Consider the following 26223-nt stretch of genomic DNA (forward strand, 5'->3'; position numbering starts at 1 on the left):
GAACTCATATTTATGAGTTCTGAAGTGTTCTGATAATAATTGAGACATTTTAAGTTTAATTAACTTGAATAAATACAACTTTTAAAAAAAAATAAAGTATTAGTTGAGTCCGCTAACTTCCTGTATGATTTTTTACAGTATGTGTAACAGAGAACAACCTGCTGTGGCACATTTCACATTAATCCATTGCTGTCTTCAAAAACTTTTCTTCCCTCTTTCATTCTCATCTGCCTGTGTATTTTCCACCCCCCACCCTCATTCTCTTCTACCTCTGATTCTTCTTTTCTCTGTTTCTCTTCTTCTGCCTTCCCTGCTTCTCTCAGCTGTCACATTCGACATGTAAGTAATCAATCAAATGTATTGTCCCACATCACAAATACATGCATTAAAATGCTCCCAGTTGATATATGTGCACAATCAAATGTATATATGCAGTACACAGGAACAGACTCCCCATCTTTAATCAACAAGGGAATTCACATTGTAGGTGGTCATCAAAAGACACACACACACACACACACACACACACACACACACACACACACACACACACACACACACACAAAACCATGGCTAATGAGGGATGCAGTGAGCAGTATATAAGCATATGGGTCTGAAGCATGAAAGACTTTGCTGTTTGAAGCCCCATCACCCACACATAAAGACAGCAGCCAATTCTCTCCATAGTTCCAGTTCATAATCAGCGGTCACATTAAAGACTGTCGGCTCTATATTGGAGGATGGTAACTTTTCATTCCTGCCAATAAAAACAGGTTTGAATCTCTGTATAACATCAAGGTGTTTGTACTTCATTGCCTCTAGCAACAGAAGGTATGAGAGTGAGAGAATATTCTTGTGACAAATGTCTCGGGTGGGACGGTAACCAGCTACATCCACAGTGTACCAGAACATGCTTTCGTTCTGGCAAAAGCATTTTTTAGATGAAAAATAAATGCAAGATGGGTCAATAAAAGGGTTACTTGATCCTTTCTGAACATTGGCATTGTGCTTTATTGTGTGGAGAGGTATCTTTCATCTATATCCTCAAGTCATTGCAGTAGATGGTGAAGCAATGTTAGACTCCCTAGACTCTAGACTTCACCAGCTCCTCCTGAGGGATCACAAGGTGTTCTAATGTCAGACGGGACGTAAAAGCTCTCCAGCGTGTTCTGTCACGGGATCTCCTTCCATCTGAACATACCCACAGTATATCAACAGAGAGGCATGGTCCTAATCAGGTGCTAAACCTCCTAAATGGTCTCCTTTCAATGAGAAGGCTGGGCCCAGAGACATTTACATCATTTATATAAACCACTTTTTTTTAGGCTGCATTGAAAAATGCATATTTGTTTGGGGTTTTTTTTGTTTTGTTTGTCACATTTGTGTTCTTGTTCCTGCACCATGTGGTAACAAGGGTAAAGCAATAGGCTGTCTGTCCATCCAGCCAGAGGGAAAACTAGAAAATATTTTCTTCATAAAATATGATCCAGTTTTACCCAAATCACTGAATAAAGTAATGTTGTGGATTTGTACAGTGACGTTAGGCTCCCAGAAAACCTCTAACCCACTATTGTGAATAGATGTATTCTCTTTCCATGCTCCGGTAGTGTCACGAGTGCCCCCGAGTGCAGGATGAATTAACAGTTTTTATGGTTTTCCTACTTCAGAATATCTACAAAACAACTTTTTTTTTCTTATTGTTGTACCAGATACTGGCATGTTGGTGTCGATATGTATGTTATATAAAAAAACAACATTTTGACTTAATGGGAACTTTGAATAGAACATGATCTCTCTCTGGCTTCCCACCTATGACCAGTATCAATTAGTTCTGTTAAAAGAACCACCCCTGGAATTCACCCTGGGTCTCCTCTCTGGAGGCATTGGTCAAGTGTGAATTTCCCTGAGCCACCTGATGGTGAATTTAGAAACTGTACTCTTCAGTTAAAGATGAACTGGAAAGAATTTTTGTTCTTTAAATGTCCAAAAACTGGATCAAAAGCTACAGTCATCTGGGGCCCATTACGTTTCTGTTACGGTACAGCTGTGAAAAATGCTATGCAAAAATGCACCTCTCTTGTACATCTGTTAGAATATAGAACAAACGGAAACCTGCATAAAACGGCACAAACTCAAAATTCAAAATCAGTCCGACCAGCTCTCACTTGTTATTTAAAAATAGGGATGCCTTTTCCACTCTTCTCCAAATACAAAAAACAGACCTGAAATCTTTCCACATACTGTACTGAAGGTAACAACTCTCTACGTGTCAGATGTCTTTTCCACAAGACCGGCCGACCCCGAGCCTCTGGCTAAAATACCTTATCTGTCCATCTGAAAATACCATTTTACTAATGGCCACAGCTACTGCTACATACCAAACATGTTTCCTGCACAAAACCTGCCAGGATGCCTGACTTTTGCCGAGCTACTGTGTTACTGTGTGCATACCTGATGTGTGTGTGTGTGTGTGTGTGTATTTGTTGTTTAATTTCAACCATTGTATTATGAAACCCCTCCTTGGGTCAGTGCTTTTGAGGTTTACTCCACCTCTCTTTTGCAGAGGCGTTAACACACAGTTCTGAAACACACAGCTCCTGTACAGATGTTCATCATTGCATTCACACATATGAAACAGTATAGCAGCATGGTATAAACTCAATACACACGTTTATAGGTCCACAAAAATCTATACTTTCTGTTGTTTAGTCTCCAAATCCCCAAACCTCCAATTCCCAATCTGGGCATGTTGGAGACTTTTCTGATTATTTCTTCTGATTCTGAAGTGTGATACAATCAATAACAAAATGTCTTTGTTCTCCATCTGTCTGCTTGTTAGAGGGATGAGAGACTGGTTTATAGACACACACATGCACACTCACACACACACACACACACACACACACACACACACTTTCAGACACGCCCATTGTAGTCCCCAGGTGCGGTTTGAGGAGATGGAGGCTCTCTGAAGGTGAACCCCATGGTGAGCAAAGGCAGAGTGCTGTGCTCTGTGAGTGTGTGTGTATCTGTCCTTTCATGTATTATGTCTGTATTTGGGGCTGCCAGTCATATAGATAGCGAGCTAAAGAAAAAAAAACAAAGATGTAAGAAAGGTATATAGAAGAAGACATGTTTTTTCAGACCCCTGTAATATAAGTTGCTCAGACTGTACTGTTAAAAATGTAGAAAATATAAAACTAAAAAGAAATGAAAAGGCACATAGATTGATAGTGGAGGGATGTAGCTTTTATCTGGAGGAGGGGAAGCCAAATTAGAAATGTGGCATGATCCCCCCCTCCTGGGACTGAGTCAATTAGCCTGCCTGGAGGAGCTGCCAAGAGAGCTGGGGCTGGGGGATGGTGTCAGGAAAGAGGCTGGTGGCGATGGTGGTGGAGGGTGACTGCTTGAGACAGGAGAGGCCAAGGGCGTAGGCAAGAGGGTTTTCATGGTAGGGTGGGTGGATGTGGAGAGAAACTGGCTAATGTAGACAAGACTGAACACACTGAAACATGAAGGGCCAACTGAGTATTGTGCAAGATATAATCATGTAAAGGTAGAAAAGCTAAGGGTTAAAGTGTTTACCTGCACATGGAAGATGCAGAAGCAGCCATTTCATTAAGCCTAAACACAATAGTGTTTGTTCATTCAGTGTCTTTATCACAGGCTGGACACTATCTGCCTGGACAGACATGGACAGAGAGAGGGCCTCTTAGTCCCTCACAGGTCAACATTGTGTTCTGGGGCCTTATTTATTAAAATGTCCTTAGATTTTTACTTGAACTTGGTCAGAAGATCAATCCACGGCACCTGCCTTATAATCAGAGATTTGCCCTTATAAAATGCAGCACAAATGAGGGTTTACGGTTTTATCGGGAAGACAACATTACAGTGGTAGACTGAGGCCAGGCAACATGCATTATTTGATGGACTAGCCAAACATGCAATTGCTATGACATTCTCACTACAGGCATGGATCCCTATGCATCCCAGACTGTGATGCCCTAGATAACCAGCTGGAAAATCACTTACTAGACTTTACTTAGACGTAAGATCATCTCCACATCAGTTTTATAAATAACTCCTTGTATGTGGTTTTCTGCATCGTACTTAATCAAAATTGATTGTCATAATCAAATTTTTGCCCATTTTTAGATAGACAGACAGAAATTAATCAAGTTACAAGTTGGTGGTTGATTCCCCAGCCCTTTCTGGCTACATGTACTTGGACAAGTTACTGAATCCAGACCGCTCTCGATCGTCAGGACAGCTCTCAGTGTGGAAGCTCTCTGCCATGAGTGTGTAATAAAGGATGAAAAACAATGGAATGAAGAGTTGTTGGTGTATGTGGGCCTGACAGCAGCTGTTAAACAGGAGTGGATGCATGAGGATGATGAGAGGCTGGAGGTGCTGGCAAAATGCCCTTCTCTTACCAAGCAGCTCATCCATAGACCAGATCAATCATTACTACACCAAATCACTACTGGCTACACAGGCAAGCTCCATAAATTTACATCAAACTAAGACTATTAATAATGAAAACAATTTCAAAGAAACAGCAGCTGTCCTGGAAACCAGACTGTCGAAATAAATGCGCAGTCCAAAACTGTCTTTCTCTCTCTGTCTCTGATTTCAATAACACTCCTTCTTTTTCCAACTGTGATCCTGAGCAGCTGCAGAACAGCAGTAAGCAGGATTACAGGTGGGGAGAAGGGGTAAAAAAAAAAAAAAAAAAAAAGAGGGGGACACATGAAGGAGAGGGACGGAAAGGAGGAGGAACAGGCCGAGGAAAGGAAAGGGAGGAGGTGAGGAAAGGGAGGGCTAAGACGGGGGGGTTGGTGGTTGTGGTGGGGATAAGATGAAGGAAATAAAAAAGAGAAAACAGTAACAAAGGAATGAAGATAGAGCAAAGAATTCTGCCTCAGACCAACACCCATTAACCCACTTTTAAAGCAGGACTGTTTATGCTGTTAAGGGGATAGTTTGGATTATTTGATGTTGTGGTCGGCACACCTCCGGTTAGGACAAGCAGAGAGGAGTACCAGCACATGACATAACGCTCTCTCCAAACCAACCAAACTCCATAGTAAAAATCAACAATTTTTTCTCACAGAACATGGGACTTGCTGGTCTACTGCTGCCCGATCAGTTAGTTTTTCTTGTGTTTTGTGTGACTTCATTGTTTTAAAACAATAGTTGGGATTCGCCAAAGTTACACAAAAACTCAAACAAACTATAGTCCAGTTGGTTTGGACTAAGGATAAGTACCTCGTAAAACCCCACTTCAAATAATATAACTATCCCTTCAAAGCATAAGTCTGGTGAATAGTAGAAAACCAGCCCTCTTCTGGACGTAGAGCTTAGTGGCCTCTCCTATGGTCTTCTCATTAGAGCATACTGGTCCAAGCCTGACAGAGATAGACGAGGCGTGAACAGAGAAATCCCTGCCAGTGTGTGTGTGTCTGTATGTTTTTGAGTTAAACAAATGAGATAGCAGACAATGTATGTCTGGTATCATCACCGGTGGCAGCAGAGGGTGGCAGGTGACTTGAGTGACAGGTTAAAGAGGGAAGGGGAAGGAGAGGAGGCTGCACTGCACGCGCTCAGTAGCGTGTCACCAGGCAGGCCTGCGTCTCCTTCCTTATCTGACAGGCACACTGCAGAACAGCAAAATCCCCTGCATAAGCCCCTCGAGCACTCCTCTGGGACACAGTGTGTGTGTGTGTGTGTGTGTGTGTGGAGACAGAGACAGTTTCTGAAACTATAAGGGTGCTTGAATGTGTGTGATAATGTGTGTTTATATATATGTGTGTGTGTGTGTGTGTGTGTGTGTGTGTCTACGTGTGTGACAGGGATGGTGAGAATCTCGTTATTTTCCTATCTTCCTGTGTAAAGCCTCCTAATTCCAGCTCACCTTCAACACTGCATGACCGCTCAAGGTGATGGGACAGGACAGGCTCCAAGTCCAAACGGACACACAAGCAGACACACACACTCACACACACATTTACACGCACACGTCTACACAAATCAAGAGTGCAATTACAGGTCAGCCTGGCAAAGGAGAGGCTGTTCTGCAACAGAACTGAACAGAGCTGAGCATTCGAGGAAGAAAGAAGAAATTAGGAAGGACAGGAAGAGTGTGTGCATGTGTGTGTGTGTGTGTGCGTGTGTGTGTGTGTAAGAAGAGGAAGTGAAGGGGAAGGCAGTAGAAGGAAAGGTAAGAAGAGAAGTACAAAGACAGTGTCAGAGATATTTAGAGGGGAGCAAAGCAGCTTTTAGCCTACATGTGTACAAAATATCCCATAATACACTGTATATTTACATTGTGGTGTATTTAATGTGCTGTTTGTCCAGGACTTGACGGTCCAGTGTTTGACTGATGTGGGTTTTTGAATTCTGAGACTACATATTATGGACTAACAGCAGGTTCTCACTCCCAAGCCGTCAAACACAGCAGCTTGGTCAGTGTCCATATGTTGGTGACGCTTTGGGTAACCCTGTAGCGTTCTTCCTGTAACTGCACCTCTGGAATAATGTTTTACTACAGAAAAAAGTCAGTGTATGGAGAAGGTGGGGTGGACAGACAGGTCAAACACAGGAATTAGACCCAGAAGACCTGGGTTTCAAAGTTCAGCCACTAAATTCTACACAGTGGTCCTTCAAGAAGCTGCATTACATCACGTCACGTCACGTCACGTCACGTCACGTCACGTCACGTCACGTCACGTCACCAGAACAAAAATAATCTGACAGTCTGGTTCATTTCAGTATCTGGTTTGAAATGAGCATACCTGGATTACCCAGATCTATCAGTGAATCTTGTATAACTTGATAACTTTTGTGACTTTAAATTAAAACTTAATCGAAAAAGATTGATGTAAGGCATGTGAAAAGATTCATATTTTATGAAATGCTGCTAAACCCCTGCTCCAGTAATATAGCACACTTTTATATCACTGCCACTGGAGCAGAGTGATGTGTGTGTGGTGATGGCAGTCAGTGTAAACACAAATGATGAAGAGGAGCGTGAGTGTTGTCCAAGTCAAGCAGGGAATGCGGTCTTATGGCGTGCCAAAAGAAACGTGCACAAGCCCTGTTCGCTAAATTATGTTATTTTTTAAACTTTCTCCTGCAAGACTCTTCTTCTTGTTTTATAACAAGAAATGAAAAGAAGGAAACACTTTTACTGAAATTTTTCCGTCTGTTTTGTGAAGTTTTGATGACTGTACATTTTGATTTAGATGTGAAGTTGATGGCAGAACAGAATATGCATGAATCATCACTTTCTCTTGCATATTTTGACACGTTTCACCAAACAAAACAAATTGCTTTTCTGAAACCGGCCCCTGGGGGTTATTAAAGTCTTAAGAGCATTTAATTTGTGTACATTAAAAGAAAAAAAAGTGTCTTGACATTGATCATGACTTTCTGATTTCAATAAAGAACATTCTAATTTTAATTTGGGCTCAACCGGAGTTTTTGAAGGAAGTTACACAGAGTACAAAGACTAAAGAGAAAAGGCATCACCTACACTTCTCCTCCCTCCCCTAGTTAGCCTTCAAACCAGTTCAGGGAACAAAAACCAGTTAACCCAGTGATCTAACATCCAGGTTACAAATCCATCCACTCACTGCCACTGATAGTGAACAGAGATTGACCACCTTGTCCTCAGTCTAACCTTTACTTCAGGCCATCATCAATTTAGATGAGCTGCTTTTGTCTGATGACACGTTCTGCATCTACAACATCTGTGCAGACACTTAATCCTAATTAACCTCATTCCCATGTTTTGGGTCTCAGATGGGTCAGTAGCCAGATGTCATGAGATTAAAACAATTACGGTAAATTCACACCATCTACAGCTGGTCATATATCATCACTTAGCATGTGTAGCTTTATGATTTTATACTACTTTTCTTTTTTCTTCTTTAATTTCATACTGTGTTGACTGGATATTGTTTAAGGCCTAACATACGTTGTAATGAGTCAGTTAAGTTGAAATAACTATCACGAACCATGGACAAACCATTTATGTTTAAGTAATTTCAGAAAATGCTGAAAAGATTTTTGTAGGAAAATCTGCTGTTCAACAAGATAAAGAGATATCGTTTTGCTATTGCGCCAAAACTCAGACATTTGCTCTGTAGCTGAAATTTGCTAAATGATTCCCAGCCCTAGACATGAAGTTTCCTACTGAGTTTCCCACTGAATGTCTATCATTTTTATATTTATACTTTTGACACCCACTGCTGCTCCTTAACATTAAACAGCTGGGTTCAATGTACATGTCTTTGAGTCTCCTACTGCTTCTTCCATGACAAAATCCCGTGTCCAGTACACCAGGAACCTTTATCAGGACTTGTCTTTTTTACAAACCGAGGAAGATATATTCTATTTTGAAAATGAATCCTTTGTCTTAGTTACTTAAAATAAACGTCTTAAGCAAAAGGAACCAAAAGGAATTTCCAGCTTTTACCTTCTTTCAGTTGTCCTTACACATGTCACAAGTTTGGCTCTGAAATCTGCTGTCTTGATTTATTTTTTCCTCATTTTCTCTATTGTCTTTTAAGACCCGTTCACCTTCAAAGATCAAGCCTGAGCATCAGTTAAAGTGTTATCTCCACTTTAATCTACGCTATCCAGCATCCTCTATCTGCCTTTTTAACACAATGATGAATTAGGGAAACTATCTTCACTGACCTCAGGTTCAACTCTTTTGTTATCCTTCCATCCATGTGTTCAGATTATCTACACATATCATATGACACCTTTAAAGCATGAGATCCGCTATCTTTCACAGTATCCTGTATCTCCTACAAAGTCACATTTCTAGACAGAATGTGATCATGTGAATCACTCATTTTAATACAAATCTTAGTTTGTGTGTAGAATGATCATTCAGATTAATAACACAAACAAATTAACACAACACAGCAGCAGTAGACCAGCACTCCCATGTTCTGCATGATAAAATGACTAATTTCGCCTGTGGTTTGGTTGATTTGAAGAGAGTGATATTTGGCTTATATAACAGCAGTTCCTTGTCAGATAAAAGCTGTCTGATGGCAAAGTAAAGTTATGAACGATCCCTTTAATGTAGCAGGAAAAAATATGCATGCAACCGTCATATCATAACATAAAAAATCAGAATAAAATGCGAATCTGGCAAATTCCCCTTTTGAACATATGTGCTACATAAATCCAGAAACAAGGCCCTGGGTATTGTACATGGTCTCATATGTAAGACAAATCTACAGTTGAACACTAAATCTCAGTCACACACACACACACACACACACACACACACACACACACACTCCACATTTTCCCCTTCATTAACAGCAACTGCCAACTCAAGGGCAAGAATCATTGTTCTTTTATTTTTATTTTAATCAGAAGGATCGAAAAAGAAAACAAAAAAAATAAATAAATAAAAGAAACTGATGAAAGTTTGATGCTAACAGCCTTTTGCTTTTTATTTGAATGAGGGAACACAACCTCCGCTCCCGTCTGTCCCCTCTGGCTATATGGGAAAAAGTCAATATTTCAAGAGAGCAGAGACACTCATTAAATATTTCAAACAAAGGAAAACTGACATCGCTGCCCGGTCTCTGGCTGCACCTAGCCTCATCTGCGCTGTGCAGCTTATCTCTCTGCTTTCTTCACTCCATACTTCATACAAAAGGAAGGCAAACAGACAGCCTGACAGAGCTAACACTGACAGTCCAGCAGAAGATTAGTTCTCGTACCGTACTTCTGTTATGCTTTACACATTTTTCACCTACTTTCTGCTGACCTAGTAGATATTTCAGGCTGCAGAAAGGGTTAATAGGAAGGTTAATGGGTTTTTCTCCTGAGGAAGGGTTGAGATGGGGGTTAATGGGTTTTAAGGTGTGGCAGTGGATCAGTGTACAGCCACCTTAACCATGAAGTTACCTCTGCGGTCGATTCATCACCAGGCAATCAGCGGACCCACCTTGAACCCACAGGAGCTGTTAGGTTAAATAAATGTCCACTTTGCTGCTCTCTCATGTAAAATGATTGAACATGAGAGTGAATATGACCAGGTGGTGGAAGCTATTATACGTATGCTGCTCTATACGCTGTGTCCTCTGACGCGCAGGCGGTGATGAGGTTTACATTTGCATCAGCAGTAGCAGTGTGTTTGGAATACATAGGAGAAGAGCTCGATCATTAGCATGAGCAGCAATAACCTCCAAACTGAAAGACATAAAGAACAAAATCTCTTGATTCAGTCCTCTGTTTGTTTTAAACATGTATATTGGGCATGGCCTGAAGTGACACCTTTTGTCGCTGCACTAAAATCTCCACATAGTGAAGAACTGTAGTGTAGTGCAAACACACGCAGATTGAATTTTTAATTATTAAAACATTTCTCTGAGGCAGAACCAGTAGCATAAGGTAGTTACAACAGGCCCCAGTGCACACTGTTATGACAGGCCCTAGGGTGTGTTAGTTATTATGAAGGACTGTCAGCCTTGATAGATTATGCACCTAAATTAGCTCTGTATATTGTATTCTCTTGTCATATACAGACTTGTCATTAGACATCAACCAATGTGTTCTCATCTCAACTTGCAACATACCCACAATTTTTCTCCACCCCTCTGTCTGAAACTGAAGCACATGTGATTAACACTATGAAACAGTCAAAGCTTGGGTCATTTTAGGCACAAAAAGTATTTGGGTTGGTTTAGGATAAAACAATGTTTGGGGTCACAATAAGTTTGTTGTGTTACGTACCTCACAACATCAGTGAAGCAGCTAACAAAACAAAAGGCATGGCAAAAGTCACGTGACGCATTTAAGTTGCTTGTCATACTGAAACCACTCGCAAGATGAAAGTCACGTGACGCACATAACATTATGTGCCTTACAACTTTTAATAGCACATGGACCCTGGTGAAAGTCCTGCCATCCATCCACCCCACCTCCACGGATGGATTTACATTGAAGTCACGTAAATAGCCTGATGTGTCGCTTTCAGCTGCTAACAGGTGCCCTGCACATCTGTATGAGTCAGGCGGTGACAAATCGTCAGTATGTGACAAGTTGTGAATGAGACAGGGCTGCATTAATATACATATCACCCAGCAATCATCATCACATATCTGTAGATAACAAAAAATGCATGAAAAAATATGAAATTTTTCATTTAATTGTTCAATTTTTCATAGTTTATTTATGGTTTTATAGATAGATAGATATGATGTCAAATAAGCATTATTATCATTAAAAACAAAAAGAAAACCATAATGAAGATGGGTTTCCCTTTTCAAGAACACATATAGCAAATGGCACCAGTCAATCTAACATGAGTTCTTCTTCTGCCCATCAAATTGCTGGAGGGCCCACTTCCCTATGGGCTTTCTCACCCCACATACACCAGAGCAACCACACTGACTGCACTCTGTATTTATGCCTCTGGGTTGAACTAATCTTAAGGGAGAAATAATGTCACTCGTTGTGATAAAGAGATCGTTTTCTGGCAAAGTAGGCCAAAGCTCAGTGGACAAAAGAAGATGTAAACAACAGGGAGGATAATATGAACCTAGAGTTGTTGCTATTAAAGATTCATCAAACCATAAAAATGTGCTGACTTTTCATGTCCACTGTGACAGCTATCAATCTAAGCTAGTTAGCTTAATTTTTGTAAGCTAATTATCCTGTTGACCTCATCAAAATCATGACAATTGACATATTTTTCAACTAAATTTGTTGTCATTCAAGTTTACTGTGTTACTAATTTGCACTTTTAAAAATCTAATTTATTTTAACTGCAGTGTAGAATCCAATCATGGATCATGGAACCTGGTCTGAAAATATGCAGATCATAAAATTACTTTCCCCTGTCGGGTTTGATCCACTGTGGACAGATGAGCCACTGTGGTGACCCCTAACAGGGAGAAGCTGAGACAAGAGGATCTTAATCAGGCCTGACAGTGTGAGGATTGTGACTCTGTCTATGTCCTGCAGATTTTGCTGTATGTCAACACTTTTTCAAAGCTTTTTTTTTTTCTGTAGTCCACTGATTTAGCATTTTTCTTGCTTGTTAAAGCCAGAGACCTAAATTACCCAAAATACAACATGACCACCAACAGTTCGGTTGCAGGTTTTGGTGTGTTATACTAGTAGCTACATATGTTGCCTCATGCACTAGATTAGGAGTGGGCTAGACATGACCAGATGTTTTTGCATTGTCAGACTTGTAGTCTTCAGACTCAACATACACTGACTCAAGTGACATCATATGAGGCAGTTTATCAGACCATACACACCTTCTCCTGGAACCACAGAAGACTTTATACAACTTTTTTTTTTAACCTATATTAAAAACAGACGTGGATGTGTAAAATCAGTGAAGTTTCCTTTTAAAGAAGGGCCATGATGTAAAAACCTGTTCAGCAAAATGTCCTCAGTTGTGCTTATAATCACTGTCAAGTATTGCAAGTAAGCTGTAACTAATTTCCACCTCAGTAGCACCTGCTTGTCACATAATAACAAAACAAATAACCTTTGTGAATGACCATATTACAATTAATACAAAAAAACTTTCATTTTATCATTTAACACCTTTTTGGACCATCCCCTACACCCAAAACACACCTCACTGCAAAGGGTTAATGTGTGGTTCAATGGTATGGTAATGGAGGGTTACTGTGCACATCAAGGTGGGTTTGGGGTGGAGGGGTCATAAAGACCAGTGAGACCCGGGATTACAAGACTGAATAGGTGAGATGACAGACAAAATGCACACCTGTGAGCCTGAAAACACGTATACACCCACTCACACACAAAACAGTCTGCTGATAGCAGAAAGAAGATGCTGATGCTACAAAAGAGAGCAGACATGTAAAGCTTTATAAAGGCAGATGAATTGTCATAAAGAGGATGAGGAGGAGAAAAGAGAAGAGGATGAGAGCGAGGCAGAGTGGCACGGGATAAGCCTCTGTCATTAGTTGTGGGATTTGAGAGAAAACCTGCAGAAAAGGAAGAAGTAAATGAGATTAGAGAACAAAAGTGGCAGAGTGTGGTGGGATGGAGGGTGGAGGAAGGAGAGGAGGGATGAGGCACACAATAACCGCAGGTGTAAAAGGACCAAAGACTTCTAATCTTCTGTACGTCCATTGGTTTCTGATTTAAAATCAGCATAATGCTTTACTGTTCCAGGCACAAAAGTGTTTTGAAAGCAAAAACTGGTCAAATTTAAAAGCTATAACATTTCTGTAGACATTATTATGTCCTCAAACTGAAACCATAACTTCAGTGTTACTTATTAGTGCCAACTGGAGAAGAAAGGTTTTCTGCAAAAGCAATAATAATTCCCTCTAAATCCCCCACTTCCACTGGTGGACCATGAGGAAATTAAACATCCAAGACAGACACTCTCCCACATGCACGCAAACTCTGTCTCCTCTCCTGATTTATGCTCAGATGAATCACCCACTGATCAAATCCAATTAACCAGCCCACAAAATGTTCTCACTTGCATATACTGCCTCTAAAAACACTCCTTCTGTCCAGCCAAGAAAATCACCCTAATGATCCACACAGATATGAAACCACACATCCAGTACAGTAGAGAGTTGACACACATTCAGAGCTGCATAATTCCAACACAAACACCTACACAGGGCATTCCCCTGCTTCAGAAACTCAAATCAATCCACTTTTATTGCACAGTTATTAAGAGCAATTGCACTTGTACTCACACAAACTACTTCCTAAATCAGTTTATCATTCAATTATAACATATAATAATTTCATTTATCAATAAGGACATAGATCCTGTCAGAAAAAGACAAAGACACATCAGAAAATGAAAAATCTCACCTTCATCAGCAGCTTCCTCCGCCTGCGTCCCGTTTCAGTCCTCAGCCCCTCCTCGTCACTTTCCCCTTGGCAGGTGCCATCATGGTCAAATAGTCCACAGGAAAGGGCTGGAAAAGAGCTATTCTCTAATTTTCTCTGTCTCTCTCTCTTATACTCCCTCTCTGAGTCCTGTATCACCACGAGAAAAGCAGCATGTGTGTGTGTAAGTGTGTGTGTACGTGAGTGTTTGCGTGCGCACAACTCCAAAGGTCCTGGAATTCCAGAGTCCTGCGCTAAAGAGCAAGCGTGGTTGAGCTCCCTCTCTGCACTCCTTTTCTTTTTCCTCTCCTCGCTCCCGGCCGGGCAGCAGAGAGGAGGGGAAGACAGTCAGGGGGTGGGACGGAAGACAGAAGCTGCTTTCAGCCAACTCTTTTCTCTGTCTCCTCTTTCTGTCCTTTTCCCCGTGTCTCCTAACTTTTACGCTCTGTCTTTTGGCTTGTTCTCTGTGACAGATACTCTTTCACTGCTCAGCATGGCGTGAAAGCAAAGCTCTCTCTGTCACACTCACACACACTCACACACATACGCTCACACACACCCTCCTCTTTCTTTCAACGCCACTCCCTCTATCTGCCACAGTCCAGAGGTAAAGTCACTCCCTCGCTGTGTCACCAAGCCACAGTGTCTTTCTCCTGTTATGATTCAACATACTTCATCCTCTGAGGTTTAGTGCTGTGTTAGTCCATGTGTCTGTGTGTTTCTTTGTGATCCAACACATTTTTTGGCTGATCTGGTGGTGATAAGGATCAGGGTGCGACTGGGATAAAGGTGCACTTAACACTTGGATTTCAGTTCCTTTTCAAAGTTCACACATTTTTTAAAATGTCAACTCATCCACAAGTTCATTGTTTGACACATAATGTTATTTGTTCTCTTAATCTGTTTCCCTTTAAGACATTCTTCAGTTACATAAATTGATTCAAGTGTTCAAGGATCAGACCATAATAATCTAGACCCTCAATCCTGATATTGCTGACCTTACTTTACTGGTACTGTGCAACTTGATGAAGAAAAAGAAACAAGCTACATTAGTTGCATGCAGAACTGATGCAGAACAGATGCATGATTAGGGTTTTGGGAGATGCTTGTGTATGATTTCTCTTGTCTAAATGAAGGGGGAGAGAAAACAGTTTGCTTAAAGCTTCTCTGAATCCTGCACCTTCTGGAAAAAACATGGGTGGGTTTGGTGGTACTGCCTATTCTTCACTTGTGTTACACAAATCAAGAAAAGAAAAACACATCCATCCACGTCCTCGCTGTCATGGTGTGGGTTTCTCTGTCAATTTATGATGCTGTGGTCTGTACACAAACGGCCTCATCGCCAGTCAAGATCATCAATACTGAACGATTCTGCACACTGGAAATGCTGAAATATGTCAAGATATTTAAAATTCTCTCTTGGTAAAATATCTGTGCCAGCATCTTGCAATTGTGGTATGGTTAAGGTCAAGGAAAGATTGTGGTTATGGTATGTTGAGGTTTTAGACACTATGACAAATTTTATAAGATTGGGTATGGTTAAGTATAGGCAACTAAAAAAACTTTCTCAGGGAAAGATTTATGGTTACTGTGAAGGCAAACATTAATTGCAGTAATGGTACACAGCCTCTGGACTCTAGTCATGAAAGTCATGACATTCTACATCCACAATAATAACAGCACTGGATGAAAATCGTGAAGTGCAAAATCGTAAAATATAAACATTGTTCCAAGTGATACTATGCTGAAATGACATCCCTTAATTCCATGGTGGATATATTTGTAACAGTTTTGGAGGCTCACTAAAAAGCAAGGACAGGTTCAAAATGAGGGACAGGGTCAGACTGGTGGTCACACCACAAAGTGATGTTTGCATGCCCATGTGAAGTTTGGTGACGTAGTGACTCCTTGCAAAGCTAGTTGATGAACTGCTGCAGCCATCTTCCATCCATCCATCCATCCATCCATGTTCTTCCACTTATCCAGAGTCGGGTGACAGTGGCAGCAGTCTAAGCATGGTATTCCAGATGTCCCTTTCCAGCTTCTCCTGGGGCATTCTGAGGTGTTCCCAAGCTAGATGAGATGTGAAATCCCTCCAGGGAGTTCTGGGTCTACCCCTGGGGTCTATCCCAGTTGAACCAGTTGGATGCCTAGAAAACTTTCAGACAAAATCATCCAGGAAGCATTCTGATCAGATTCTCAAACCACCTCATATGAATCTTTTCGATGCGAAGGCACAGCAACTCTTCTTCAAGCTTCTCATCCGATCTCTAAGCCCAGCCACCCAATGGAGGAAACACAGTTTGAACGCTTGTATCCGCAATTTATTCTTTTGGTCGGTACCCGAAGCTCAGGACCATAACGTGGATTGACTGGTAAGTTGAAAACTTTGCCTTCAGGCTGAGCTCTCTCTTCACCATGACGGTCCAAGGCAATGCCCACATTATTGCTGGTGCCACAACAATTCACCTGTCAATCTCGCACTGCATTTTTTTACATCTCTTGTAGACAAGACCCCAAGATACTTAAACTCACCTGGGGCAGCAACTCACCTCCAACCCAAAGGGAGCAATTCACTGTTTTCTTGCAGATATCGATGGCCTCAGACTTGGAGGTGCTGTTTCTCATCCTGTCTGCTTCACACTTGGAGGCAAAGAACCTCAATGCATGCTGGTCACAGTCTGAGGAAGCAAACAGAACTACATCATCTGCAAAAAGAAAGACACAATTCTGAGGTTGCAAATCCGGACACTCTCCTCACATTGGCTGTCTTGAGATCCTGTCCATGAATATTACAAACAGGATTGGAGATGAGAAGCAGCCCTGGCAGAGTCTAACACACTGAGAACATGTTTGCTTTGTGCTGAGAATGCAGGCATAGCTCTCCCTTTGGTTATACAGGGGCTAGACGGCTCACAGTAATGGTCCCAGTAACCCATATTATATTCCTGTAGTACCCCCCACAGGATCCCCATTCAAAGGTCGTCTCCAACTGCTGGAACTAATCAATCACAATAGCTTCTACATGTTGTTTACCATTGTACACTATTTTGTTCAATAAAAGTTACTGAAGAGGGGAAATAAAGGTTTTCAAGTAACCAAGCTTGCTTACTCCTTGACTCACATCTCTGTCTGCCACAATAGTTTTGTCCATTTTAGACTCTCTGGCTCTCTGTCCCTTCAAAGGACGGCTTGCTATTGGTCAAAAATGTGAATTCGTATATCAGTATTCATCAAAGTTGAACTCAACATGGAATACTGGTGCAGATTAATTTTACCTGCATGAGTGGATTCCCTGATCATAACAATTCCACTGGAATTAATTAAGTTCAGCATGAAATGTGGCTATTTTAAAAACTGGAGTCTGACAAGGCTTTAAGGGGCAGAATCCCCGACAAGTCAAAATCTCTGCATCTGCCAGTATTGTTCCAACGTTTCCAGAATGTAAATATTTAAAATTGTATAGGAACAAAACAAGCGAAGTATAATGATGGATAAAGAATAAAAAAGAGGAAAATCAAAAGCTAATAGGCTTTTCAGCAAGCCTACTTCAAAGTGATGTCACTGAGGCAGAGTCAACAGAATAACAGAATATCACCTGCACACTTGTTAATGATTAACTTATACAACATCCACATGTCGAAGCAATGTAATACTATTTATATGAAGGAGAAATTCAGACAGACTGAAACCAAAAGACCAAAGGAGGCAGACAAAAATAGAGAGTTCCTATAACCAGGGTGAAAACTTACACCTTATGGGACACAGAATGTGGACTAATTTATCGTATTTATAATCAGGCCCCAGACAGCAGGGCGCGGCATAATATCAGTGATGCAAACACACACACACACACACACACACACACACACACACACACACACACACACACACACACACACATACACACACACACACACAGGTCATGTAGTGCTGATCGGAACATTCACTCTGAGACATGGAGATTCACACTCATGCAGATACACACATACACACACAAACACCTGCTGAGTTCATGTAAGTACAAATGCATGTAAACTCACACACACACACACACACACACACACACATATAAACACAGTGTGTGCCGTCTGTCTGGCGTCTTGCTGGCACCATTCAGACGGCCATCTCTAGAGGCCGCAGAGGTAGCCAATCACAACTGCCAGTCAGCAGCTTTCATTATCACACACACACGGACACACACACGGTAGGTCCTTAGAGACTCCAGACTGGGAGACGAAGAGTGTGTGTGTGTTTGTATGTGTGTGTATGTGTGTGTGTGTGTGTGGACAACTGGAGAACTCCAGCTGCTTGTGTCGCCCCTCTTACCAGTAGAATAAAACATAAGATTTGGAGTGAAATAGAGCAGAATGAGTTGACATAGCCTAATAAGAAAATACAATTCTAAGAAACAGGCAAATATTAAACATTACAATACTGTGGTGCTAACAGATGTGCCTTCTGTTCGCTGATGATGATTGTCTCTTTCTGCTGTAATCAGTTTTCATCCAGCTGTGCTGACAGTTCAAACAACCTTTCTATTTACTGGACTGGAGATTAGGGTGTTATTATTCATTACATTATATTATACTATTCTTGGTATGTGAAACACTCAACAGGTAGTGATGTGAGGGTCAAGTCTATATTCAATTTTCTGCAAATCAGATGACTCTGTTTTTCTATCAACCCTCCCCATCCACCCCGTATATCTCATCATTTCCTTCAAGACAACATACCATTTCGATGAATGTTTTATTCATAGTGTTTGCTTTGTATTTTTTCATTTTTATTTAGAAAATTTGATATAAAAAATTGATGATAAAATCCCTGTGAAAATTGGATTTTAAATGCATCATTTGCATTGATGAACCTTACATAAAAGCATGCATCAATCCTGCTTTCCATTTACCATTTTGTTTTAGGCATTTTGAATATTTTACTTATTTTCCAGGGAACAATATGCTTCCTCTCATTTTAACGCACCATGAACATAAACTTGCAGAGACTTGCTCATGATGGGTTTTCTGAGTTACTGTTGCAAACATTTAAACTACAATTGCACTTACATGTATGGCACATTCAACTACAACATAGGCAAACATACATGCAAACTTGATGTCTACTGTGATGGATTACCTGTGTGAAGTGTATGTTTAGTCTCATCAAGGTGAGTCTCATAGTGTGCTGATATGAATAGTAACCAATGGCTGCCAAGAAAACACATTCAAAACAGACCAGCAGCGTTTTTTGTTTTGTTTTTTTTGGTAGTCAAAGGACTTAAACATGCTAAAACAATTTATTATAAGTGACTCATCATATACTTAATTATATGATCTGCAAAGATCATTACAGTGTAAAAATTGTCTTGGCAATTATTTAATTTGTTTATGGAAATTACATCAATATCTTACAATGAAATGATGATATATATAATGCCGAATCATTCTGCCGCTTCCGAGTGGAACATAAGAGCCCAAAAATGAGAGTGGAGTTGCAAGTCAGTGAGTTTTCACAACATGTTCCTTCAAATGTTTCACATTAAAAGCCTTGCTAAGAAATGAAGAGTTTTTGTCGACTGAAATGGTAGAAGGCTTTTAATTTGAAACAATACGGGACGTGTTGGGTTTTTATTAACAGTGTAATGCAATAACTTTAACAGGGCAGATGGGAGCGGATCAAAACAAGAGCAACAATGACACCAACTCAGCTCATCATCTGTTTTTATTATTTGTGACTAGAAAGCATCCTGATCTCTGACTGTCATATTTTTACTGAATATCAGTCATTAACATTCGGCATCTGATCGATCTGAGTTTCCCTATCTTTAAAGGATCAGCCCACCTCTGCTCAGCTCTCCTCCACCATGGTTTCCATCACGATGGTGGGTTTGTTTTTTGTTTAATTTTTCCTTCCTGGCTTCCGCCCTTCCCTTTTTTTTCTTTGTGCACTTCCAAACACACGTGTGTGTGTGCTGCATGTGTGTGAATGTGGCTTTTCACATAAACTGATATGTGACACCAGACACAAAGGCTGGCAACCCTGTAAAACTCTCTGATGTCACAAACCGGACATAAGCGTGTGAAAATGTCACGCCGTGCTGACAACATCAACACCTCCACCACTGATCCCGCACATATTTTCCATTGCAACAAGAGAAACACACACACACACACAAACACACACGCACTGCAGTGCCCACCCGCCTGTCTTTTCCCTCTTGTAGCCTGTGAGTACTCGAATCATTGGTTTTGGCTGGTGCCTTTTGAAATTTTGTGGCTTATAATTTATTTATCAGTTATCGATTTGCTTCTGCTACTATACCAGCACACACACACACACACACACGTGCGCACATGCTACAACCCCTTTCCCTCACTTTTTCATTCACATAGAAACAGGGAGGCATGTGCAAGACAAAGCAAATTCTCTTGTCTCTTTGTGTTTCTCTCTCTCACACTCAGACATACACAGACACTCACTCACACACACACACACACACACACACAGTTGACCCTGTTGCTTCTTTCCTCCATCAGAACTAACCTTTACTCACAGAAGCCTGTGGTTTTGCTTTCAATACCTTCTACCTTTATCTAAAATTGCCTCCACCCCTTTAAATCCTCTCATTTCTCCATCAGACATCCATCCGGCTGATCCAAATCTCCTCTCATCCAACTCTTCCTCTTCTTCACCCCACCCTTCTTTTGTCCCCTCCCTCCCATCTCTGTCAGTCCCTCCATCTTTAATCATTATGTTTCATATTTGGACTTCATTTGCCCACTTTGTGCATCTCCTCCCTGCAGCGTCCCTAATCCCTCTTTCTCTCCCTCCTTGCCACACATTAGCCTTTGTTTAATTTATCCCCTCTTCCATCTTATTTCCCTGCATTTCTAGCATCACACACCTCCATGCCATCTTTTTTCTTCCACATTACCCCTCATCTGTACCTTTTCCCTCACTTTCCCTCCATTTGTTTCCCTCTCTTTCTCCCCACCAAACGCCCCCCCTACACGCATCCCTCCCTCCCGCCAACCCTCCCCTCCTCTATCCTTCCGTCTCTATTCTCTGTTTGTTCAAGGCCTCTTTTAACGAAGCCAGTCTCCTCCCAGGTCTCAACAGGCTATTGTCAATACTGACGTCTGGCCTCACACACACACACAAACACACACACACTGAGATTCATGGGTGAGCGCAAAACCCACAGACTCATAAACATGCACCCGAAAGTACACACAGCTCGCTATAAAGGTCTCAGCCTCTTCTGTCCTTTGTCCCGTCCTCTAATCGCTGAGTTTAGCCTTTAACACGCCTTCAACACACACACACACACACACACACACACACACACACACACACACACATAGAAGGAATGCCAAGTTCACCAGGTCTCCCCTCCACTGAGCTCTATTCAGTCCTGTATTCACTGATTTAGATTGACAGGACATTGTAATGCAGAGAAAACAGCAACATTAACGACATGCGGTCAGCGCATTGCAGTGATGGATGGAAACTTTGTCTTTAAAGAGCAAAGTCTGCAGTGGGAATTCACATTTATTTAAGCATCCTGTAATCAACTGCAATTCAGTAAGGACACTCATTTACTGTGACAATAATAAACATTTGAGTCTGGCAGTGTGGGTCTGTCCCTGTCATGTTAAATCTGAGCAAACTTGACACAGACTGTCTCTAAACCCGGGTAGAGCTTGAAATAAACAACATTTGATGATCATGAACACATACGATCGAAACATTCAAAATGTGTATAGCTAAGTCTAAATGCTAATACACTAGGCAGCTGGTGAGATGGAGGGAATTAAATTTGGTGAAAGCAGGCAGTAGTGTACAGGAAGGATGCAGTGCTTAGTGTTTGTGTATGCAGATAGAATGGGCACCAGCCCCTTTAGTATGGAGCAGTATGTATGAAATAGATGGTGCCAGTATGCCTTGAAATTGCATCATCCACACCATATCACATATGTCCTGTTCTATCTGGTCACAGAATGTTCAACTTTTTATAAACTATAATCATGGCATTTCCATAACTTCAACAAAGCATTGTCTACCTTCATTTCATACATTTTTACTACAAAATTAGCATTTATATGCATTTTCTTTAAAGTGGCTAAACCAGCTAAAACAGGCTGTTGACCCCTTTCCCACTGCCAGTGGACAGGTTTGCCTTTATGTTTTTTTTTCTTTTGTGCGGTGTAGTACAAAAAAATAACTCATGTCTGTCCAGGAGAGCAGAGAGAAAGAGGTCTTTAAAAGCGACGGTGTGTTCAGCTGTCAGTACTTTTGCAGCTGCTGACTGAATTTCTGTGATCTGAAGTGTAGTTTCTCTCCTGCCCTGCTGTTTGTACTTTCAGGTATCTGCTTTATATTACTGCTAAGTTCACTTTCAGCTGCACAGCAGTCAAGTCAAGTTACTGATGAAAACCAGCATTTCCTGCTGTTCCTGTGTAATAACACTTTTAGATAACAAAATAACAGGAAGTTTTATTGTCTAGAAATTTATAGGATGCTTGACCAAAGAAGTGTGTGTATCGGTTAAACACACACCTCCAAATGGGTCAAAGCTCTGCCGTGCTGGGCTGATGCACCGAATCAAGCCAAGGAGTACATGTGAAAAAGGAGCAAACAAGTTGCAGACATTACTGATGGAGGCAGTGAGCTTTTATTGTCTCGTGGGTTGAAAATTAGTGTGTCCACCCAGGTGTCATGTTTCCATCATTTCCACTCGGAACTGGAGCCAATACATACTGCAGAGTCATTTGACCTAGGAATGAATTCCTATTGTGCCCTTTCCTTTTGAAGACAAAAACCAGATGTTAAAGGGTGTTAATGGGTTTTTTGTTCAGTGTAAAAGGTGCTATAGCTCATTTGTCATAATGAAGATCATTTCCAAACCTTAAACATACCATAATATAATATTTTGGAAAAAGCAAGAATTTTAGTTGTTGGGATTGGACATAATCCTGGGTTATTCATAATCATCCAGTATCAACACACTTGTGTGGCAATAAGGTTTGGTCATATATGATTTTGATAAAGTGACCTCTGTGTCTGTTTGAAATGCCACAAGGCTCATAATAATGATAATAATAATAATGATACAATGAATAGCAACAGTATGTGAGAGGACATGACCAGATCTTTTCAGGACAATTTAATACTGGTCTGGCTCCAAAAGGCAACATGGATCTTATTTGTTGTTTAAACACAAGTTCATCTCTCTGTCTTCATCTCTCTTTCTCTCAACTCGTCCTCCCAAAGCAGCACTCCTGCTCATATTAATATTTCACATCCACAACTTAAAAAGGCCTGTTACTTTACACTTCAAAGACCCCAGTGTATGCATCACTCCCTCATACACACATGCACACACACACACATCCGATACAAACACACATACACAGTGTACTTACAGTAGCACGTCAGTCTCACACTCACACATACAAACACACATTAACAGGTAAACCTTAAGACATATAACACACTTTCAAACACAATATATGGATTGGCACATACACACAAGCACAAACACACACACTGCTGTGAACTGTAGGCCCAGGACTGACCATGGAGAGGTGCAGGCAGATACACACACACACACACACACACACACACACACACACACACCTCATTAATGATTTATGTCATGAGGATGAGAAGAGCTGATAGATTCTGCTCTCCAAAACACTCCTATAGCTTCCTGCTTGACCAAAACACAGATACTGCAGAGGGTCTCATGTATATTCATGGAAATATACAAAAAGAGGCCAGTTGTACCACCACCTAAAAATTAACAATCAAGTATCCTTTAGCGGAACTGCATTTTCAGATTTGATTGGACAAAAAACATAAGAGGCTTCCTGTTTTGACCAATTGAAAACATGAAATAGATTTAGGGAAGCTGCTTGAGAGTTTAAAATGACCTGTTTTATTTGCCAGATGAGTTTTATATTTGAATAGTGCATTAGTAAGAAAACCCAGCGAACAGATTCTATTTAGGACTCTGGGAAATGAGCGTCATATTGCACAGGAGGCCAAACAGTCCGGAAAGAGTTCATTTTCTTCCGTGCCTCTCCTATAATTACACACAATGATTCAACACTGAAATAACAATCATCACATCGGCAGACACACAGCAGAAAAACACTCTGATCGACCATGAAATGTTACTTTAGTGACTTTACGTGCCTCGTCTCAAAGTCAAAACTGGTTTATTTGAGGCATATTAGTGAAAAGATGATTTCCTGAAATACTGCAGGACATATTGAGAAGTATGCACTATTAATACATTTGCATGCTATCCATCATGCATTGAAAGGACTTGGTCAAAGCTGTGTAACAACATTAAGGTCAGGATTATACTCCTAAACTGACGCATACATACAGACTTGTAGTGGTTCTGTTTATACTATTGTCTTGAACAAATTGGAGGTACATGTGTCCACACAGAGCCTGTGCATGCAGTCTTTGATAACAAAATTTATCTCAGGTGGATCCTTGCACAGTCACGTTTGCATAAAGGAGCTGTAATGCAGATTTAAGATGCCATATTTAGGTGGAAGACATTAAACTGAATCCTAAAACCTGCCCCTACTCTGCGTCTGATTGGCTGTACCCTTCCAACTGTTTGCTAAACACTAACATTTAACTAGCTTTGAAGCTAACCAGCACTATTTGAGACAAATGCTAATGTCCGCGTGTTAACATGCTCACAATGGCAATGCTAACATGCTAATGTTTAAAAGGTAAAATGTTGACCATCATATTTTAGCATGCCAACATGTGCACATTAGCAATACACATAAAGTACAGCTGAGGCTGATGGGAAAGTCTTCAGTGTTGCAAATATTTGGTCATCAATCAAGTGTTGGACAAATTGAAATTTTGATGTGGTGCGGCGCTAGATTTAAAGTTCAAGTATCACCGAAGTTATTACAGTTCATCCGGAGGGGGATATGAATATCTGTGTCCATCATGATAAGATTTGTATCAGGATAAGTGAAAAGTGTGACTTGCTGGTGGCTTTAGAGGTAAAATCAAGGAATTGCCAAAGACACCAGAATGCATCCTCCGGAGATCATGAATGTCTGTACACAATTTGGTGGCATCCATCAGGACAGCAGGACAACAGGAGGTGGACAGTCCGATGATAGTAACTTAGCTAAACGTGCACATTCAACACATTAAGAGTAAAATGTTCACATGCTGTATCATATGATTGATTTACAATTCCCTTGAAATTAATAATAGTGTCATTGCTATCAAGGACTTGAAAGCTGTGTCACAGACATAAAAACAGCCCTGCTATATCTTCCTATTATCGCTTTTGAAGCTAATAATTCATTTTTAATAACTTTCAAGGCCTTATTTAATTTCTTTTCTGACCAAGAAAGGACATTTTCAAGGCCAGGGGAAACCCAGTCCATTTTTCTTTGTACTCTTCTCTCCCACTGCCTGTAAATGTGTGCAGAAAATGTGCTCAGTTGTGTGTGTGTGTGTTTGTGTGTGTGTGTGCTCACACACATCAAGCAGGTGCAGTTGCAAGTGTCTAATAACAGTCAAGCAGCCGTCTGTCCTTTGTAGGCAGATAGAATGAGGCAGAACTCAGTGGTGTGTTAGACTCATCAAAGCCTGCTAACACTGGACCCAAAACCATTTTACTGCTCTGGAGAACTGAATCTGATTGGAAAACCACCTGACCTCCCTGAGTGTGTACATGTGTGTGCATGTGTGTGTGTGTATAGCCCTCAGTGTGAGTGACAGGTGCCAACCGGAAAGTATGCGCGTGCAAAGGCTTGGAAATTTTTTGAAAGTGTAAGTCTTGTGGTTAGACTACACACTCATATGTGTGATGTTCTATGCACATGTGTGTGCATGTGTCAGTCTTGTCCTGCAGTCTGTGTAATTGCCTGGCTGGGAAACCCTTGACTTCCTGACATTTGAGCCTACGGCAATCGTTCTCTCCCCCTCTGTCTGAGATGGGAAACTGTGATCCATGAAAAAAAAGACAAAGAAAGTGAGTGAGACAGAGAGAGAAAGAGAGACTGAGAGAAATGAAAATGAGAGGATGAGAGGGACAGAGGGACAAAAAAGGACAAAGTGTTCCCTGTGCTCCATTATGAATCCCAGAGTTCTGGGCGATTCTCCCAGGATTGGGGGTCAAGCAAGCACCAGAACCAAGAGCCAGTGATCCACGGCACAGGACTGAACGACAATGAACGCTAAATAAAAATGCACACTCCCAGAACACATTAGGTCCAGAGCGGAGAGACTGTTTAGAAGTGGACGTCTTTGGTATCTTTTGGCTCCTTTTAACCATACAGTCCCAGCAACTGC

At 41.0% G+C, this 26223-nt stretch overlaps 1 protein-coding gene across 1 annotated transcript in view; it reads right to left on the reverse strand.

The window, feature by feature from the left end:
* sema3b (sema domain, immunoglobulin domain (Ig), short basic domain, secreted, (semaphorin) 3B) overlaps positions 1-14393 on the reverse strand; it is a 99066-nt gene extending 84673 nt beyond the window's left edge. The window contains exon 1 of the mRNA XM_084721568.1: positions 13858-14393. The gene's annotated coding sequence lies outside the window, so the exon portion shown is untranslated. The remainder of the gene's footprint in view (positions 1-13857) is intronic.
* Between the last annotated feature and the right edge of the window lie 11830 nt (positions 14394-26223).

Source organism: Lutjanus erythropterus, chromosome 6, assembly GCF_056507025.1.
Source record: "Lutjanus erythropterus isolate fLutEry1 chromosome 6, fLutEry1.hap2, whole genome shotgun sequence".
Classification (NCBI taxonomy): domain Eukaryota; kingdom Metazoa; phylum Chordata; class Actinopteri; order Lutjaniformes; family Lutjanidae; genus Lutjanus; species Lutjanus erythropterus.